Source organism: Chionomys nivalis, chromosome 1 (genome assembly GCF_950005125.1).
Source record: "Chionomys nivalis chromosome 1, mChiNiv1.1, whole genome shotgun sequence".
Lineage (NCBI taxonomy): Eukaryota > Metazoa > Chordata > Mammalia > Rodentia > Cricetidae > Chionomys > Chionomys nivalis.
Genome location: NC_080086.1, coordinates 188,296,505 through 188,309,278, shown reverse-complemented (window position 1 = coordinate 188,309,278; position 12,774 = coordinate 188,296,505).

The window sequence follows — 12,774 nt, the reverse complement described above, 5'->3', positions numbered from 1 at the left end:
CATATATCATTTATATCTCATGGCTTGTTTTATTTTTGCTGTTGTTGTTGTTGTCTGTTTGTTTTTTAAGAAGCCACATAGATCTGTTAAAACTGGGACTGAAAAACAATTGAAGGGAAGGAATTATCTCATGGTGAATTGCATGAGAGGAGTGTTGCAGTTAGACGTGCACATGGTGAGGAGGGGGCTTCCTTAGGAGTGTAGAGCCACAGAAAGATTTTTCCTTGAACAAATGAATCACTGAGCTGACACCTTTATTATGTATTGATATAGCAAGCCCTACCAAGTTAAGAATAAAATTTGAGCATTTATCTACACCGATGTAGAAAAGAGATGTCTTTAAATTACTTTTCAGACAGAGAGTATAATTGAACTACCCCTACTTAATTCACTCTAATCATAACGGTTTGCTAGGTGCTATCTCTGTTCGTTGAAATTGGCTTTGTTCTAACTACTAAAACAGGACCTGCATTGCTCATCTTTAGAAAATTGTCTCAATGATAAGTAATTTATCAGAACAGTTGTATTAGGAGGGCAACTTCAGTACCACACAGTGAGGTAGGAGGAAGAGGATAAATATTTTGTACTAATGCATTGTCTTGAAGTACTATGTAGTCAATTTGTGATTATAGTTATATTCATTAACCAGGATAAGTTTCCACAAAGCCAAAAAACAAAGACCGAGACAATAAAGCCATCTCACAGATGATATTGCTCCAGATAAGGCCTCTCTATCCTCAAGGTAAATATATGGATTTTGCTTTTTATCAGTCAAGTATTTCATGAGGTTCTTTTCAGTTTTGTTGGCATGTAGGTGTTTCCCCCACTGAAATTTCTGTTTGCTCTTAACAAACCAGTGCAAAGTTAAATGGCTGAGACCTCTTCCATGAGTAAGCACGCATTCTTTAAAAGTTACCCAGATCACGTAAATGTTGACACAGATCTGGCTTCCTTAAACTGTCTTTCCAACATTGGTATACATACCTTCTATGGAATTTGATATCTCTCTGTCTGTCTGTCTGTCTGTCTGTGTGTGTGTGTATTTGTGTGTGTGTTGCCCTCAGAAACATCATTCATCTCTTCAACACAGGAACACTCACTGGCTGAGAGCTCACCAATAGGCTTAACTGACTGGCCAGAGAGCACCATGGAGCCTCCTCTCTGCCTTCCCAGCCTTGGCATTACATTATGCCTAGTTTATAAATGGGGGCTGTGGATTGCAGTGAAATCTCCATTTTATAGGCAAGCACCTAACTGGATGACAAATTTGGTTTTGTATGTTGCTAAGATTATTTTATTTGTCACTTGAGAACATAACCCTTTCTCTGGCTAGAACATGCCCTGAAACAAGCTCACCAATTCTCTCTGAATTTTGTTTAAGCAATGATACAGCACTATGTGCCTGTCACTATTGTAAACTTTTATGAGAATTATCATATTTATGCCTTCATAGTAAACCTTCAGAGAGAAACTAACATTACCTTCTGTTAAAAATGAGAAAAATATGAATATGGTATGTACTCACTCATTAGTGGATTCTAGCCATAAACAAAAGACATTGAGCCCATAGTTCCTGATACTAAAGAAGCTAAGTAAGTAGGTGATCCCAAAGGAAAACAAATATAGATCCTCCTGGAAATTGAAAGCAGACAAGATTGCCAGGCAAAAGTTGGGAGCATAGGGGTGGGAGGTGGGTGGGAGAAAGTAGAGAAGGGGAGAGAGAGGCTAGAAGGGGAGGGTTGGAGTGAGCTTGAGGGAGTGGGATGGCTGAGACAGAAAAAGGAGGGTTATGGGAGCAGGGAAGGAGAGATCTTAATTGAGGAAGCCATTTTGGGGCTGGCAATAGGCTTGGCTCTGGAGGGGTTCCCAGGAGTCCACAGGAATGACCCTAGCTAGGACCCTGGGCAGAAAAGGAGAGGGTGCCTAAACTGGCCTTGTTCCATAGCCACACTGATGAATATCTTGAATGTCACCATAGAATCTTTGTCTGGCGACAGATGGAGATAGAGATAGAGACCCATATCAGATCACTGGACTGAGCTCCCAAGGTCCAGTTGAAGAGCAGAAGGAGGGAGATATGAGCAAGGAAGTCAGGACCACTAGGGGTTGGTTCACCCACTGAGACAATGTGCCTGAGCTAATGGGAGCTCACCAAGGCCAGGTGGACTGGGACTGAACAAGCATGGGATCAAACTGGACCCTCTGAATGTGGCTGACATTTTGAGGAGACTGAGAAGCCAATGATAATGGCACTGGGATTTGTCTTTACTGCATGTTCTGGCTTTTTGGGATCCTATTCTATTTGGATGCACACCTTCCTAAGCCAGAATGTAGGGGAAGAGGGTCTTGGACTTCCCACAGGGCAGGGTACATTGCTCTCTCTTAGGACTGGAGGTGGGTGCGGGGAGGGTGTAGGGAAGTGGGCGGAAGAGAGGAAGTAGAAATTTTAATTGGTATTATTTATAAAGTGATGGAGGAAGGTCATTGGTTAAATAATAAAGAAACTGCCTTGGCCCATTTATAGGCCAGCCCTTAGGTGGGTGGAGTAAACAGACAGAATGCTGGGAGAAAGGAACAGACTCAGTGAGTCGCCATGATTGTCTCTCTCCAGACAGACGCAGGTTAAGATCTTTCCTGGTAAGCCAGCTCGTGGGCTACACAGAATATTAGAAATGGGTTAGATCAATATGTAAGAGCTAGCCAATAAGAGGCCGGAACTAATGGGCCAGGCAGTGATTAAAAGAATACAGTTTCCGTGTAATTATTTCGGGGCATAAGCTAGCCATGCGGGCGGCCGGGTGCCGGGGACGCAGCCCTGCCGCCCCTATTACTACAATAAAGTAATAAAAAAAAGAAAAAAATGAAAGCTAAAAAAATGAGAGAACTGAGGCATGACTGCTTGGGATTTATACAAACACGGTTGTTTGTATAAAACATTGTCTGGCTCACAAGAGCCTTTGTATAAAGTTTCAACTAATTTTCTTATCAAATATATGCCATTACTCTGTGTGCATCCAAACAGACTAGGCTCCCCAAAAGCCAGTCCATGCAGTAGAATCAACACCCAGTGTCATTACCATTGGCTTCTCAGTCAGCCCCCATTGTTAGCCACATTCAGAGAGTCCAGTTTGATCACGTGCTTGTTCAGTCCTAGTCCACCTGGCCTTGGTGAGCTCCCATTAGATCAGCCCCACTGTCTCCATGGGTGGATGCACCCCTCGTGGTCCTGACTTCCTTGCTCATGTTCTCCCTTCTTCTGCTTTTCAACTGGACCTTGGGAGCTCATGCATTCCACTGAGTTAGCTCAATCTTCAAAGATGTGCCATTCTTTAGTTTCAAAAATTCTGCTTTCTTATAAGTAGTCATCTGTTTGTTTGACTCCTTGCGTTTTCTTTTCTTTTGTCACACAAAAGACTTTTAGCTGTTGGCAACTCCTTCGTATTGGTTCAGTAGTATTATTACACATATACACAGTAGCCCAGGGAAGTGCTGATTGAATGCCTAGAGGGGCTATCTGGTACACCAGGCTTTAAGCATATGGAGTTCACAGTACAGTGTCACTCACCAGAATGAGAGGTTACTGTGTGGTAGTTTCCTGGGTTACTCTACAAAAGCGAAAAGCATGAGTGTGAAACTGGCACCTGCCAAGATTTTATCTTAGTCAAGCTTCAGTCTGTCAAAGTATTCCATCTTCTTATATATTCACTGGGAATCTTGCCTGTACACAACTTCTGCTAATCAAATTTTATTAGATTTTCTTAGGTGTAGTCATTTAGTGTGTGGTTATAAAAGAAAATACTCCAAATTCAGGTAATGTTTTGACTACTTTTTTTTTTTTTTGAGACAAGATTTCTCTGTTTGACAGTCCTGACTGTCCTGGAATATGCTTTGTAGACCAGGCTGGCCTCGAACTCACTGAGTTCTGCCTGCCTCTGCCTTCCCAAGTGCTGGGAGTAAAGGTGTGTGCCACCACCACCAACCTTTGACTATACTTCTTAAAAGCACATAAAATCTTGCCTAGTGGTTATTAACACGACCAAAGCATCTTTTACTTCCACAAACTACATCAGAACACATCCAAACAGATAACTGAAGACAAATGACTCAAATCTTCAAGTGAAGGTTTTATGGGAATTTTGATTACATTGATTATGTGATAGTTCATAATTAGTGATAACTAATAGATTTTCTGCCCTTGATAATGTTTCTCCACCAACACAGTAAGACAAATGAAGCTGAGCTGAAAAATAACAACAGGTATATTAAGCTAAGCAACACCTGTCTGGGTTATCTTGTCCCAGAAATGGAAGCCAGAGAAGCCATGCCCCCCAAGTCAGGACGGGAAGTTTTATAGATCTTAGATGAGAGGTGATGATATATCTGTCACAAGTTTGGATTTGTAACCAAGTATGGTCAAAAGTTAAGCACTTAGGCACGAATTTAGGTGGCTGGTAGCATTGAGGAGGAAGTTGCAGTAGCCACCAAGATGCAGAACTGGGCATTTGGGGGCCTTTCCTTTGGAGACTCTATGAGTGCATGGGGTTTGAAGGGGGGAGGGACCAGGATTATAGGATCATGCAGAGACTAGCCTGAGGCTCCAAGTGAACAGTAACTAGTGATATCATTTCCTATAATAGCAAATGACTAATGGTAGAGGACTCATTAGATAAAGAAAACATGTGGGCTGGGTGCTTAGCTCAGTGGCAGTGCACTTGCCTAGAATCTGTAAGCTGTAGCACAGGAAAAAAAAGAATAAATGAAAAAATTATAAGGACAAAAACAGGAGACTTATGACTTTGAGGGCTGTTTTGGCAACATAGTTGAAAGGCATCTCAAACCCATTACCTCCTGAAAAGAAAGAAAAAAATGATTTGTCTGTGGTTTGTTTAAATATTTGGTCATAAATCTTTTCACACTGATTTAACATCTCTCTCTTTTTTCTTTTGCTTTCTTAGCATTTCACTAATTTCTAGTGTTCTTCCTGGATGAAGGGTCAAAACCAAAGAAATATAATATTTGTTCTAAAAACACACAGTTTGAAAATGTGTTTGATTTGATTAGAAAAATTCATCCCAAAAAGTTTTAAAAACTATTTTTGTTACTTAATTTTATTTTCAAAAGAAGTATTGTTATTCATCTTGAACCCTTTGGGTTATACAAATCAGCTGTTTTACAATTTCATAAACAATGAAAAAAATATGAAAATCCTGAACATTTTAAAATTTCAGTCTGGGCCCTTCTTATTTGATAGAGACTCCTGGAATGAAGGGCCTGGTGGTCTGCTCGTGTTCTTTAGATCAGCTCTCTTCTGGTTGGTATGCCTTGTAAATGTGAATGGATCTTATTTAATTGATCTTACATATTTATTAAAATAGTGTATTAAATAATCTGTGTGTATTTATATGTAAATATATAGTTACATTATCAAATGTATATTTGTATGTATAAATACCTTGTATATTTATTAAAACACTATTATTTTCTGGGCAGTGGTGGTACATGCCCTAAATCTTAGCACTCAAAAGTTCAATGCCAGGCTTGTCTACAGAATGAGTTCCAGGACAGTCAGGGCTACCAGGAAATCCTGTCTTGAAAACAAATAAATGCACCGAAAAGCAAACAAACAAAACAGCCATTCATTTGGTATGAATGTATATAGGGAATTTATAGATGATATAAGCTTATTGATGGCTATTTTTTAGAAAAACAGCACATGGTGGGATTTGATTCAGGGAAGACCTCCATCATCCTTGCTGATGATACAGCACCTCAAGTTCTCTCTCATAACCTATAACCTCTGCAGGTGGAGGTTGTTTGTTTTTTGGCCACCATTAAAGAATATATAATTATAATTACAGTTTGCCTTAGTTATATAAAATAGAAAGTAGATATACATATTCTAACTGTAATTCTTGTTGGATACCTGTTTTGTTATATGTAATTTTACTATGTTAAAGTTAAAGTCTTCCTTTTTATTTAGACAGAAAGAGGAGGTGATATAGGATTCTCCTCTGTATGCTGTGAATATTTTTTTTTATTACCATTGGTTAATAAAGAATCTGCTTTGGGCCTGTGGAAGCACAGAATAGAGCAAGGCAGGCATCCCAAACAGAGATAGAGAAGAAAAGAAGACGGAGTCAGAGAGCCGCCATGTAGCTGTCAAAGGAGAAAGATGTCCATCCTGGAACGTTACCAGTAAACCATGAGCCTTGAGGTAAAATATAAAGTAATAAAAATGGGTTAATTTAAAATGTAAGTTAGTTAACAGAAATCCCTGGCTAATAAGCCAAACTGTTTTAATTAGTATAGTTTCTATGTGATTATTTTGGGTCTGGGTGGCTGGGAACAAAAAAGCAGTCTCAAGATTACAAAAGCTGTCATTCACAATTGGTTGTTGAACACCTCTATGGTCTTTGGAGAATCATTTAACACTTTTGTATGAGGGGCACAAGAAACTGGAGGTATCATGACAAAGAAATTTCTTTTTCTTTTATTTTTTCAGGACAAGATTTCTCTGTGTAGCCCTGGCTGTCCTGGTGCTCATTCCATAGACCAGGCTGGCCTGCAATTATAGATTTGTCTGCCTCTGCCTCTCCAATGCTGGAATTAAATGAATTAAAGGCATGAGACACTACACTTTACAATGAGATTTCAAATTTATGTTAATTTTTTTATAACTTCAAGGGGTAAAAGCTGTCATTTTACTATGTTCTCCATCCATAAATACTTGGAAGAAAGTCTACGACCATGAATATAATGGGAAAAATTGCAAGGAAGCTGCTTTGTCTAATACAATTATTGTAACTGTATAAATCTTGTAAAAAGTTCATTGAAAGTTTATTACATTTCCACTGAGCCAGAGAATCCTCAAATTTAATGTAAAGAAATAATACATGATTCTGTAGTGTACACTGTAGACTCAACACTCTTGAAGATGTTTAACAAAAGCTAGGTTAATTAATTAACCTCAGAAGGTTAATTAGTTTTCTGTTTTGCTTCATAGCTGGCACCTCGGAAGATGGTCTGGGGAAGGTAGTTTTAGGGCTAATGTATCTAACATGGAAATGTCAGCTCCAGATCCTTCCTGCTGGAGTTTCATAATCCACAGCAGAACTTTAGTTTTCTATTTTAAGACTTTAATCTCTAGCAACATTCAAATCCTCTCAAGATTTAGCATGCATGAAATCTGATGTTTCTAAGGAGTTCCTACTGAAGGACACAGATAGATGTTCCTCTAGTGCCTAATGAAGAAAGTGGGGCTACTGAACAGAATGGGTTTCCTTAAAAATGCTTTCCACATTCAGGAAAAAGGCAAGATGGATTACTTGAAATGACGGAGCTGCATGCCACAAATAGCAGAGGGAATGTATGTACATAGGAACAAACATTGAGACCAGCTGACTGTTTTATGTTTTCTAAGGGCTGTTGGCCTCCTCCTGTAGTCAGTAATGTTATAAGTAAGGGTGACTCTGCTTACTTATATTTTTTTTGCTCCATTTCATGTTTTTTTTTCTGTTGTCAAAATAAAAGTAGTAAGTATGACAGAAATAAACTCAAAACAATTATTATCCTATAATAATTCTGAATTAATTTAAAGTACAGCTATCAAATATTTATGTACAATTAGTAAAGACAAAAGAAATAACATGTGAAAATGAAATATATTATCTATAACCAAGCTAGAGAGGAAACACAAAGAATAATAAGAGTATGAACAAAGTTGGGGTATAGTAGTTGGTGAGATATACTATATAAAGTGATCAGAGAAGGTAACGCAATGCATTGATACAACCTTGGAGAAACAAAAGATGTTGATGCACGAATATGTGAATAGAGAGCTTGTCAGGTAGAGAGAATTGTAAGTGAAAAGGCCTTGAAGCAGGTGCATGATGGATGTGTTGTCTTAAAGAGGAGACCAACAAGAATGAAGTGATGTCATGGTTAGAGGAACTGGGGTTCATCAGACAGTGAGGTCCAGACTGGTAGAATTATAATGACCTTGGATTTACTTTATAAGAATGGGAAGATTTGGCTATGTGAAATATGAGTCTTGCTGTGTTTCTGGAGCTAGATAGGGAAACCAGATAAATGTCTAAAAAAAGCCAAAAGGTATTGACAATTTGGATGAAGGTAGAGCAACTGGTAAATATTGCCACAAACTGCTTTAGTATTTAACTAACTCATTACATCAGATATTAGCAGTCAGGTATATGAAACGGCAGTCTCTTCCATGCTCGTTATCCATCACCATCAACCATGATGTGGTCCATGCTTGCCATAAGTCTACACATCACATACTGGAGGCAGACATAGAAACACACACTTTCAAATTTTTGTATTATAAATGAAGTACAGAGAAAAGACTAAGTATTTTTGATTATGTTTCTGAAAGCATTGTTAAAAATTACAAGAAAATGTGCTTGAGGTAGGTCATAAAATTTGGCAGGAGGTAAAATGTGGCAACGTGAGGTCCACTCAGACAGAGCAAATGACTCAGTCCTAGGCACAGGTCATGAGAGTGTGCCATTTTGTAGAGTGGTGAGCAGTGTAGGTAAAGACTGAATGTGGCTTAGGAAGAGGAAGAGGATGGAAAAACTTGTGTGTTGTGAAAACGAATCTGTACAATTTTTGGCAGCATTATAGGAAACCATGCAGAGTTCAAACACATGGAAGAACAATTTTTTCAAACCACAAATAGCAAGCCTCAGTTGGTAAACTAGTCTCCACTGAACTTGAATTGTACAGTCCTATTTTGTTAGAAGAGAAACATACACTGAAAACATTGCACTGTGTCCTTTCCAACATGATAAAAACCCATTATTTGTTGATCACTTGAAGTGTGTCAGAAACTAGGCAGTGAACTTTGCTCATGTTAATATGTCAGGTCCTCACAAATGCCTGGTAAAGTAAGTATGATTGCTATAACTCCTTTTTAAAAATAGGGAAGAAAATACTTACTGAGTTTCTGCAGTCCACCTGAATTCACTCATAGCTGGTGATAGCTGGTGCTGGGCTAGGCTGGACTGGGCTCCCAATGAAGTAACAGCATGACTCATACCCATTTTTATGCTGCTTTGGTTTTCATCAAAGGGCAGCAGTGGTTAGGGACCAACATCTTCCAAAGACTGCTTGCATTCAATCACATCTCTTTGCCACAGTCTAGATAAAATTATAATTTAATCATGAACAAATTAAAAAATAAACGATTCCCCAGATGTTGGGAGTGGATTTATTTAGTGTTTAGTCTAAATTACACATAAGTTTACTGAGGGATACAGTTTTCACAGAACTTTTAGCATAGAATTTTAACATGTTGACTTTGTCACACAAGGCAGGAAATTTTTTCTCAAATGATTTTTTTTTCTTTTCTAAAGTAATTTTTCTACAGCCTGTATAATTTGGCTATAGTAAAACCACGTGTAATCCTTATTGTTTAGTTTAGATGAACTTTCTAGCTTGGAGGAATTCAAGGAAGAATAACCTGGACTTAGAGAGAGGGGGCCCAGAAAGAAAGGGATTCTCGGGTTTTTGAATCCTACTGATACTAGATACTGAGATGTAATTACTAACATTCAATGTACTGTTAGATGTCTGATAGGCTTCCTGGGCTTCTTATTTCCTAAGGAAAGGTGAGTGCACTATCTTCACTTTCTGCAGCCCCATGAGGCAGGACAATCAGATCCACAGCCCCACAGCACAGGACAATCAGATGCAATAGGGACGCAAGTCAAAGCAGGAACTCAGTTCATTACTGTAAGCGACAGCTTATATAGGTTAAGTGACATCCTGTGATGTGAGGGTACCTCCAGCCAATGAGAGACAGCCAAGTCCTCTCTCTGGCTGGAGGGGCATCTACATAGATTTTGCTGTCTCAGTCCAGCTCGGTAGCTTTAAGACTATACTTCAAACTCGAGCCAGGCTTTTCTCTGTCCTACAGGCCTTGAGGTACAGTCCCTGAGATAATTTTGGCCCAACAGATGTCTATTCAAATAAATTTTTTTATTGTAAGAAAGAAAGGGGCAAAACCTCAATTTTTTTTTAAAAATGCCAGCTTCTGTAGATAATTCTAGAATCAAATCAAAATGAATCTAGTTAGAAAGACAAGGAGAAGTGAGGGTATATGAAAAGACAAAGATGAGGAGCCCCTCACCCCAGAATTTGTCTGAACTCTCTTGAAACCTCTTGCAGCAGAAAATCAAACTCACAGCACAGTTAAAACCTTCTTCCCTACCCAGCTGTACACTTTCAATGTTCCAGAAATGTCATCAAACACCCATTTGTACAGAAAGGATGTAACTAAGCACCTTGCACAATTTTAGTGGTTTCTGGTTTGACTTTTAGGGACTGAAATTATACTCAAGGTATCCCTGTTGCTGTCCTATAATCTCACTAATCCAAGAGTGGAATGTTTTTGTATCTCTTTAATATATAACATGATAGTCACAAAAGGACATGTGGCTAATGTAAGACAACCACAGCTCTCCCTAGAGGAGCCCATACCGCAGGCATGTCTTTATGAGTACCAATGCTTCTCCTACCTCTTGCTCAAAGTCTTTATTAAATCATCTTTAGTGAGAACTCCAACTCCACTTTACACTTGCCAGTCTGAAATTCTTTTCTATAATGAAGCTAGAAATACTGTTTTTTTTTTTCCCCAGTTAAGGTCTCTAAAAGATTATGGGAACTCCTCTGGCTTTTGGGGGCAGTAGTGTGGAAGTGGATTCTGTTACCTTGCTGTTGACAAAAGGTCAAGTCTAAACGAATGTTCCTGGGTCATAGCTTTTAAATTAGGTTAGTTTATACAGTAAGATTTCACATAAAAAGACAAAATTCCAAATTTACTGTAAATGTCTCTGAAAATGAATCTGTTAGATAAACTCCCTTGAACATCTAAAAAATAAACAACACAATTATTTAGATCTCTTTGAAATATTTATTGAAGAGAGTCAATGGAAATACCCAGAGAAAGTCTGGTTAGGGATTGCAAGAAATGGAGTTAAATGTTTAATTTGCATAAATTAATTATTTTTGTATTTTACTAAAATAAAGAAGAAAATTGCTTTAAAATGTTATTTTATTTATATATCACTGTATAATTTATAATACTACATCCAAGACAAGATACATTGTTGAGGAAACAGGTAATTCAACAATATGCCAGTTTCTTCCTGTTTACTAGTAATGTTGTTGTATCTTTTGTAGACTTTATACTGTAATTGTGTAATTTTTGAAGCCCGCTATATACATTATTCTTGACTAGTTAGCTTGGTCCTTTGGTATTGTCAGCAAATCTGTTTGTTGACTGAAGTCTTTAGTCTTCTGCAAAGGGAGAATTTCTTCCTGATGTTCAGACATCAGCTGTAGTGTCTTGTGTCACTTATTATGGCTCTGAGGTCTGAGGTTAGACCTGCTTTTGTGGAGGTGCCTCACAAAGGTCTCTAGCAATTGTTCTCTTCTCTGTTGTTCGGAAGTTAGAACTCATTCTGCTTCTCCCCACCTTACTTTATGAGCTTCATATCCAACAGCACACTAAGCAACCAATTAGGTTACCCACTTAGGTTCTCTGGCATGAACTCACAGACTTCATTGTTGAAGGCATGTGATTATTTGAATCTCTTCCTGTGGTCTAGCTTTCCATTTCCATAATTATTCTTAACTTTTTAGTGTTCTCAAGTGGATTTGTTTGGTCTAAATATTTTGTTTAATGCTTTCTGTGAAGAAGTAATACACTGGGCAGTCAGAAGGTGAACTGTAGTTTTATCCCCATCATCACAGTCCCCAAAGCTATAGTATTCTAGAACACAAACTAGTGAAGCATGCCAAACAGTGTGCTAGCATTTGCAGGAACACTAAATACCGCTTCTCACAAACCTGGGAATTCCAAAGAACCAAGGGGGCAGCAGGGAATAAATTTGTCCAAACTTGTCAGACTTTGCTTCCTTCCCGGGTTTTTGCTTCCTTCCCGGATCTTTTGCTTCCTTCCCGGGTCTTTGTAAGTGTGGTGAAGTTTGAAGACGTCGGTTCAGTGTTTGACTTCATCAAAGATGCCCCGGCTGCTCTTCTCAGAGCCACATTACAGGGCTGGTGCTCTGTTTCACAGACAGCTGTGAATGGCTCTATGCTGGTTAATCTTAACTGTCAACTTCATGGGGTCTAGAGTAACCCAGGAGACATAGCTCAGGGCATGTCTGTGAGAGAGTTTCTAGATTAGGTCACCGGAGGTGAGAGGCTCACCTTGAATGTGGATAGCACCGCTGTAAGGGATGGTGTCCTGTACTAAATAAACCAGAGAAAGGTCTGAGCATCAACATGCAGTTCTCACTACTTCCTGAGTGCAGAAGCAATGTGCCCCTCTACCACGAGATCCTACTACAGTGGCTTTATTTGATAAGCTAGCAAAGTCAAACTTTCCTTCTTTAAAGGGATTTTGTCAAGTGCTTTCTCAGAGTAACAACAGCTAATATAGATCCATGTTTTCCTGAGAGCGGCATCGCACAGAACGTTATGCCTCTCTCTCCTCAGCACTAGATGGCGCACCTCGAGTGTCCAGTTAATGCGAGTTCAGCCTCTATTCCCTAGTAGGGGTGGGGGTCAGTTCTGCAGTTTGCTGTTTGTTCTAAAACCTTCATGGTTCAAGTAGAGTTTAGATCTCCCTGTAACCAGTCTTGGATGGGCCTTTTTTAATTCCTGGTATCCTTCACTCAGAAATATGAATCTTCTCAGAACTTCCCCGCAGTGTGCACCTTCTCTCACTGAATCTGAGCCACTTTTCAG